A 9,921-nucleotide genomic window follows, 5' to 3' on the forward strand; every position below is an offset into this window, starting at 1 on the left:
AGTTTTACCGCATCGTTTGTTATGTGATCAAGCTGGTCCCAGAATGGAAGAATATTGTGGTGCGTATCCACATCCCGGTCAAAACCCGCTATCCACCTCCTCGCATAAGGCATGTCAATCTCGAGGTGATGCCTAGGTACAGGCTGAAAAGGCAGCATCCTCTCCCACGCCCATAACTGTAAGCAATATTAGAAAATACGATTCTTAAGGCGTCATTTCAACAGGTTTGTCTACATTAAAGGAAGGCACACTTAAAATATTACCTGGAGAAGAGCAAAAAATCCACACACATCTCTGACAACACCAACAGACGCTCGGCACTGGCATCTGTAAAGATACGCCAAAACAGCACCACCCCAGCTGTAGTCTCCCAGACGGTCCAGATGCTCCAAGAAAACCAAATAACGTAAGCTGACAAAGGCACCCGATGAGTTCGGGAACAAGATGCCCCCGAATATAATAAGCAGGTACAAACAGGCATGACGATCAACATCGTCCTGCGGGGTGTCGTCGTCAACTGGATCCATACCCTCTAAATAAGTTCAGAGTGCACTAATCTTAACCCGACACTGTCCCGAAATCTGGCCCTCGGCATCAGGCATGAAGTGGGTGAGCCTAGTCAACTCCATCGCCCACGTCTGACCAGGAGGAGGCTCGTACCGAGTGTGTAGTGGCTCTCCATCTACCTGAAATCCAAAGCGGACCTTCACATCCTGAAGTGTAATCGTGGCCTCACCAGTGCGAAGATGGAAGGTATGTGTCTCTGGCCTCCACCGCTCAACCATGGCCATGATGAGCGCGCAATCATGTTGTACCTGACCAAAAGACACGCAACGGTAGATGCCGCCCCGAAACAATATCTCTAACAGGCGAGGGTGTAGGGGGTGCTCGCGTAAAAGAGTTCACGCTCTCTGCAGCCTATGGGGACGGAGCTTAGTAGATATCCCTATAGTACCGACCCATAATAACTCTGACCTATGATTGTCTTGCAAAGACAATACTGATCTATCAGCGGGCCCCGGGTGATCATCGGGCCCTGGTGAGCATCGGGCGCCGGGGGAACATCAGGCCCAGGGGGAACATTCGGATCCATGAAAGAGTCCGGTCTGTACAAACTAAATTAGTCATTATTCTTGAAATGAAAGATAAATTATATTAACTAATTAATAATTTGTAGGGAATATGTGAATTATGTAGTATTATATCTTGTGAATAATTAACATGGGATATGCAGTAAATTTAATATGTAATAGTAAGGACACATATGTGATGGCAAAGATTTTTAAGTTTATTACTTTTGAATTATGTGATGGCAAAGACTTGTTAAGTTAATTAGTTTGGGAATCGAAATTCAGCAGTAATATTTGTTTAGAACTCTATTTTGAATATGTGATATATTTTTAGTTGACCAAATAGCCAACACAACTATGATAAAATTAAACTAAAAGAGTATATTCGTCGACCACATATTTTCCTACAAACTTTACATTTTTTCGTTAGCTTATGTATTTATGAAAAGAAGAACTTTAACTATTCTTTTTAAGATAATCTTTTTTTATTTAACATATATATTCACGCTTTTAAAATTATATAGATTAACAATTCATAATCATTTACAACTTGTTTGGATGGTTGTTACCTAGTGTATTATATTATGTTGTTAGTTTAAATACAATGTTTGCTTTGATTGTTACTTTAATTTTATTGTTATTTAACGACGAAAGGTCCTATTTTATGTAACCACTGATTTGGTCCTATACAATACAACACAATACGATAAATGTCAAAACAATACATAACAATCATCCAAACAAAGTGTTAACAACATAATAATTCATTACCAATCAACTTCTTTCAATTCATAAACAATATTTAACAACTAATAAATTCATAATCAATATTAACAAATAATCAATTAACAAAATAGTAATCCATTAACAATTCATAAATAATTAACAAATTAACAACTCATAAACATATAACAAATTAAGAATTCATAAACATTTAACAAATTAACAATTCATAAACATTTAACAAATAATGAATTAAACAAAAAAAAAAAAAAAAAAACGGAACAGTGGCAAAAGCCACTGCCCAGTCGAACAAGAACAAAAAAAAATGATTTTTTTTTTGGATAATGGCTAGGATTAAATGTTAAGCATGCTTAGAATATAATGTATATAACAAAATAATAACAAAAGTTCATAGTAGAAAACCTTAATCGAAGATTTTTTGTAGAGTTATTTTAATCAAGTTGTACGCCGCTTTTTCCCAAAATTCGAACTTAGATTCTTGCTTCTTGACTTGAATATACCGAGAATCTAAACTTTCACGGACGAAATTTAATAAAAAATGACGTTTTTGGATGTGGGGACCACCTCGGATTTGCCTCCAATGGCGTTTTCGTTTTTTTTTTTTTGGCCACTGGAGGGACCAGTGGTGGAACCCGATGGGTTTAAAGTGGAGCGCTATAGCGCAGTAAAATATTGCGCTATAGGAGAGAGACGAATTGCTATAGCGCAGTAAAATATTGCGCTATAGGAGAGAGACGAATTGCTATAGCGCAGTATTTTACTGCGCTAAAGCACTTAACGGATCCGTTACGGTTAAGTGCTTTAGCGCAGTAAAATACTGCGCTAAAGGTAGTTTTGTAACTTTTTTTTTTGTTGAGATATTTTGGTTCAAAATGATATTTTTTAGGGCATTTTGGTTCCGGACTCGAAATAGATAGACCGTACGATCTAAGTTCAATATGTACAAAAACTGAGCTTACGGGATAATTCTAAATAAGTAGTCAGACTACGTTTTGTTTCTTCCACTTTATTCTCGTTGATGATTGTCTAGACATAATAATTAATTGGTAACTAAAAATGTGCTATTTCGGTTTGACTTTTAATTAGATGAGATAATCACATATTTTAACATGGTTCAGAACACACGAAGAGGTCTTGGGTGAGTCTCATCACTGATCCTTATAAAAATAAAAATAAAAATGTTTTTCATATGCGTGGTCTGTTAAAAATAATTGGACTAGGGAACATGTTAGGACATAATACAACTGGCTAATTAAAAACATACTCTTTCTAACAACTTACACTTTTACATGAAATTATCACACACTTCAAGAGCCAGAAAAAACTCATAACATTATTGATTAGTAGAGAGTACATGGAATTTAGTTGTTGTTGTTAGCAACCTTTTTATCCATTGTTAGCGGCACTTTTGAACTTAGAGCTATGTCCCAAATAATTGAAAGGAATCCACTATGTGTAATCAGCCAGTTCAGCTTGAGTGAGAGTACTCATGGCCCCCACAATCGAGTTAGCTAGGGTGAGCGCACCCTTGGCTCCACATATGGGTTTGAGCTAGAGTGATGTTTTATGGCACCATCACAGCTTAGCAGTTTGTATATCATGTCTACTTTCATTATATGTATTCATCATTTCAATTCAGTTGCTTTACTTGTATTTCATACTTATACTGGTATTGCTATGATGAGGTATTTGCATGCACTACTGGCAATTTTTAAAGATTTTCCCCAGTGACAGATTGGGAAAGCGAGTCGATGATATTGCTAGGTCTTTAATTAGACTCACAGTTACTACGCGTACGCAGGTACAGTAGGCGGGGATTTAGTTGCTGACCGGTGACTCAATCTAGTTGTCAGTCCTATCAAGTCGAGGTAAGCCACCACTAGACAACGGAGGTGGTTTTAAATTCCATCTTTTATTTTTAGTTTATTTCCTTTATCGAGTTGCGTCTTAAATCAACTTTACTCAGATTCTAGTGCTTCACGACTTAGTCTCAGTTTGGGTTGTATGTGTTGGCTTTCTCTACTTTGTGTTACGTTTCCTCAATTATTTCTATTGAAAAGTAGTATTTCTTTCTTCTCTACATCTTGAGCATGCTATAGCTAAGGTTCGCCTAATAGATAGTGGCTTGTTGAGTGTCTTGTCGCCAGAGGCGGATCTAGGATTTAAATGCTAGGGATTCAACTTCTTAAATTTTTAGCACTAAACTATAGTATTTTTTAAAGTTATGAGTTCATATCTACTATTTATTGTAATTTTAATAAATTTTTACACATAAATTTATACCCCGCATCGAAAGTTTGGGGTTCAATTGAACCCCAAATTATAGTGCTCCATCTGCCTCAGCTTGTCGCGACCTAGATCCCGATTTGGGTTGTAATAAATTTGATATCAAAGCATAGATTTTCAAATTTGTTGGAGTCATGGAGCAGTGTCTTGGTACAGTCTTGGTTATGGCTATGTCGCATATAAATGAGGGACTACACAGACATTTTAGGAAAGTTTCCTTTCTTTCATTCCCCACTCTTGCTACAAAGCTTGAAGTAAGGAAGGTGATACACTTCATGTTCTTCCCTACCCGAGGCAGGAACATACTCAGCTATCCAAATGCTAGTGACTAAGAATGTGTTACAAGGACGTTCCAAGATGTAAGAGACAAAGCTAAAGGACAGGCCCAGATACAGAGGACATCTTGAGTTGATTATTAGCCTCCATGGGTAGAAGAAGTTATTTATATGTACAAGGTACTAATACAGACCTAGGAGACTCAGAAGATTTAACTTGAGTTCGAATGATAGCATCTCAATATGTCTCTGGAAGTGGAAGCAGAGCTAGAGTCAGTTAAGTGACAATTATGTCTACACAATCAATAGCACATTTAGTAAGGCCACATGCAAAACAAGAACTATGGTCATACAGTTAATACTTGAGACAAAGTAGGCATAATCTAGTAAATTTTTCTAAGTGCAAGTAGAGATTAAAAAAAAAAAAAAAAAGAGTGGACTTTCCAGCACAATCATAGACTAAGACCATAGTCTCATAGCCAAACATGATAATTGACTACTACAAGTCATCGAGAAAAAATAGGTCAGTTCAGGGAGCGAGTATGTTATATATAGAGATATGATATTGACATTGCAATCATCATGATTGTCATAGTGGGATCTTCTGATTGACCTATAGCTACAACAAGTTCAATATGAGTTCGTGAGAGAGTTCCAGACTATTGGGCAGTAGAGATTCTAAACCTTCGAGTATTCGCATTTTAAAAGTGTGCCTTAGAGAGGTGTTTTAGCTGGCTATGTGCACTTGTTGAGTATACGACCGTTAGTTGATATCATGCCTGATGAGGTTCTTTATTGTGATTTATTTTTCTGAGCACGAACATGCGCCAGGCATTTGCTTTGGGATGTGTAAGGCATATAGGTTGATGTTTCATGGTAGCACGAGGATGCACCAACAATGTAAAACGAGATAGCCTATGCAACACTTGATATAGCATGTGCAGGTAATAAATAATCCTAGCACCAGATTGAGAGCATAAAATGTAGGGATCAGCGCCGCACTTATAGTGTAAGACGTATATAGTAATTCATGCCGCTAGATGGAGAGCATAGCAAGATTGACCTTACAACCATATTAGCCTAAGGACATACTTTTCATCATCTGCAGCAGTAAGTTGATCCAAGGCTTAGTGCAATGGGCCATGCAATCACAATTAGACATGTATTAAACGACAGGTCAGCATAACAGGCCATAGTTACCAACACAAGTTGGTTATCCTTTACAGCCAACAAAGTGTGGAGTGAGAGACTCATCATATCAGGGAGTACCTTCAGTGATAACTAGTAAGGCATGGAATGTGAGACTTAGCACAACAGAGCGTGATTGCCATTACAAATTTAGTAAGACATGGAATATGAGGACTTTTATGCATCATCGAGTAAGAAGAGGAATTTTAGGGAATGTTTGAGAAGAGCCTGTGCGGTGAATATAATTGTGTCCTGGATACTATAATAGAGTTTTGACTCTTAACCGTCCCACCTATTACAGTTCCAAAGAAAATACTTCGAGACGAATGTGATGTTTTTCTGAAGAAGATAATAGAAGTCTGACTTGATACATCACAAGAAAGTAAGATGTTTTGAAAGTAGCTTTTCTAAACCTATTAAGGTCACTACAAGTGTTTTGGGGGAGTCTTTGATGTAGACAATTTATGGTTAGTCTTTAAGAAATCAAGAAGCCAAGAGTTCACAGCAGCATTCATATTAATGTCATAGCAGGGAGCATATGAAAATAGTTTCTGTAGGTACCAAAAGTATAGTATGTATTGAGTTTTAAGAGAACAAGTGCTACCAGAACACTATGACATGTTGGTATGAGTTGAGTTAACTATGAGATCCAGAAGGACTCGAAAGAAATTGAAATAGTTCAATAGTGGAATAGATTTGACAGATGTCATGTAGTGGAGTTGACAATCGCAGCATCTTTGACTCAGAAAATTGTTTAGTTGCAATGAATCTATGGGTGAGAGTTGAGCTTGACACTATAATGACGACAATCATAATATTTAACTTGTCTGCGGGTACAAAAAGGTAAATAAGTTGTTTTAGCTTCTAGATAGTTAAAGAAACGGGAGTGGAAATTGATCATAGCAGTTCAGTATTATGAGTCATACGAGATTTATATATATATATATATATATATATATATATATATATATATATGTATGGTCTTGTTAACTTACTACATGACTCTCCCCATCTTTTAATTTCCTTAAATGCCCAACTCATTAGAAGTGAGGGCCTTTTTGTCAATTCAAACCAAAATTCCCAAATTTGAATTACCTCTCCTCTCTGTCACCCAAATCTTCACTCACTATACAAATCTTGGCATGAAAAGAGATGAAGCTTCACCAGAAAATGATGGAATACAGTAACAAAAAGCTTCACTTCACAAAAAACTATGACTTCTCTTTGCATGCTCAAAGATGAATTTTTCATTCTTTAACTTCAAAAAACTCAACTTGGTTGTTCATCACTTCAACTTGTATACTAATATTTAACACAGAGGTAAATGAAATTTGATTATGAAACAGAATGAAGGAGGAAAAAGGAATGAAGCTACAAATCTGGAAAATAAAAATGAGTGAACTGGGGAATCATGAAATGTGAATTGCGCTGGCAACTGGCAAAGGTCAATTCTTTCTGTTGAGGATCAACTGTAAGTAATTTTTTATTTTTTGATTGGTGATGGCTTGTTGCTGGGAGGATTGTCGTTGACCTTAAACACTGATGTTTGCCTATTCAATCGGTGGAAGATCTCGGTGACATTTTATTAGCTACTGTATGTATTAATTTTTATGACTCGTAGGGATATATAATGAAATATGGTCAATCGGTACTGAAATGGGAAGCTGTCCGACCAAGTATGTAAATATATTTTTACTTTTGCATTTTCCAAGCCAACCCTATACACATTTATTCTCGACCGTTTTTCTCATTATCACTTTTTGTTGTTCCCATAAATTTAAAGACATACTCTAAGCAAACTCAATTTGACGATCAACACAAATGAAAAACATGTAACCATATGAGCTACAATCTTTCGGACAAAGAAGAAGTTGTAGATAAAAAACAAAATACTTATATATATTCACTCTCCACAAACATGAAAATAAGAAAATTGAGAATCTTTCTTTTACCTGAATCTTTTTTTTACCAAATTTTATGATTTTGTAAGTGAAAATACTTATTTCACTTGAAAGACTCAAAATATTGAACACCTTCTATACATTGTTATACATAAATATACATTAATTATAACTATAGTACATTAGATATGCACTATTACACAGTGAATATACACTACATGAAGCCAAAAAAAAAAAAAAAAAACTCGTCTAATTACATGTAGTCATACTACTTTGAGACCCTAACTTGACACTTTTTATTTAGTGTACAACTAATCTTTGGTCATAAGTACCCCCCCCCCCCCCCCCACCCCTTAATATTTGGCTATTTGGTAGTTTCACGCTCACGAGGACTTCAGCCTAAAAAAGTGTGATGCACTCGCTGCCACATAGATATAGTATGTCCACGTGGTATTTTTTATAATCAAAGAGTATATTTTTTACCTTATTAAATTCATTTAATTTTTTGGAAAAGCCAAATTTGTAAATACAAAACATGTTGGGAACTCCATTATTTAGGCTAATCTTTTTTAATTCGGATGCACACAATAGAGTTTCACCCAAGTTTTCCTTACATATTTCGCCAAAAAAGAAGGAACACATAGTTGAAACAAATTGTCATTGCAGCTGAAGTTGCTATTTAAAAAAAATGTAAATAGTTGAAAATCCATCATTTTGGCTAAAAAGAATATTTAAACTATGAAGTTTTAAGAATTTTATGCAAAATTTGCTAGAAAAAAAAAATAATACAATTGGAATAAATAATCATTGGTTCAAAAGATAAATAAGAACAATACAAAGTTAGAGGTAAACTATGTATGGTATATTATGAGCCCGTTTGGATTGGCTTATAAGTTGCTGAAAACAACTTATAAGTTGTTTTCAACTTTTTTGAGTGTTTGGCTGGCCAGCTTATAAGCCATTTTGTGCTTAAATAAGTCCAAAAAAAATAATTTGGCCCATTTGGCTTAGCTTATCTACTACCCCAATTTTTTTATTTTATTTTTAGCTTATAAGTTGTTTTCAGCTTATAACCTACTTTTTTAAAGCCCATCCAAATAGGCTCATTAAGGAGTAATACACAATTATAACAAATAAACTATTGTATATAACTTATACGTAGTTAGCGATTGAAAAATAGTCCACTTGAAAGATGATCTAGCGATTTCTCATCTACCTCACGTCTCTAATCTCTTTGCCATGTTAGCAACCAATGGGACTGAAAGCTACCGAATAGCCAAGTATATGGAGTTTATTATCACCAAAAATAATTTAGGGACACACGGAATAAAATGTTTCAAGTTCAGGGAGTCTCGAGATATTGTATTGTATAATTGTATATACTCATGTATAACTGTTAGTATATAAACGAATATACATGGTTATGCATGAATATACAAAATATATACACTAATATACATAATTATCAATTATATACTCATGTATAATCATGTATAACTGTTAATATATAAATGAATATACATGGTTATGCATGAATATACAAAATATATACACTGATATACATAATTATTCACGGTGTGCAAAATATATAATATCATATAGACCTCATTGCTCCCTTAAAAATACATTAACATACAAACTCAACTTAGAACATCCATCAACAACACAATCTCCATTCCCCTCAACAAACACAAAAAGAAGAATAAGAAGAATGTTTAACAATTTTCATTGCAAGGAGGCAATAGAGCACCGAGCAAGAAGAATATCGTGTTGAAGACATCAACGATAAGAGTTAGCTTGCAATATTTTATGCCTTATTCTTCAATGAGCGGTTCAACATATCCATTTATATTCGCGGCAAAGAAATTGAGCTTATACGTTCTAAGTATCACTTCGTATATGAGAAATAACCCACCAGTAAAGCAAGAAAACGATGCCAAACAAGACACATAATGGGACCAGAAACTCTGTTATGAAATATGATAAATTCATCACTTTAATTTTCGACAAATAAGACCGACTGACAGACCACCTAAGCTCCTGCAACAAACGAAGAAAAATGAGAAGATTATAAGGAAGAGAAAAGGTTGTGCCCATAAGCTAAAGTGTGAGATTAGAGTTAAATCGGGTAATAAGTTGGGAGTCCGATCAAATGAATATTTATCCCAAAGTAAAAAGGTTACATTCAAAGAGATTTGGCTACGGGGTCGGGCTGATGCAATACAACTTTCATGGAATTCAATTCAAACATTTTGTTGGCTAGACCAGGACTAAAACATGTTCGGTTATGCTGGATGTTAAAAGTTACTTTGGGTGGTTCATTTATGTAAAATTATAAATGGGTCATTCGCACAAATGCGCCTATTTCAGGTGGTCTTTAATTTTTGTCCTTCAGTACTTTTCGTGTAGCATAAGTTTAGATTTTGCTCGGCATATATATCATAATATCTCATAAGT

This window comes from Lycium barbarum, chromosome 4 (assembly GCF_019175385.1).
Source record: "Lycium barbarum isolate Lr01 chromosome 4, ASM1917538v2, whole genome shotgun sequence".
NCBI classification, from domain to species: domain Eukaryota; kingdom Viridiplantae; phylum Streptophyta; class Magnoliopsida; order Solanales; family Solanaceae; genus Lycium; species Lycium barbarum.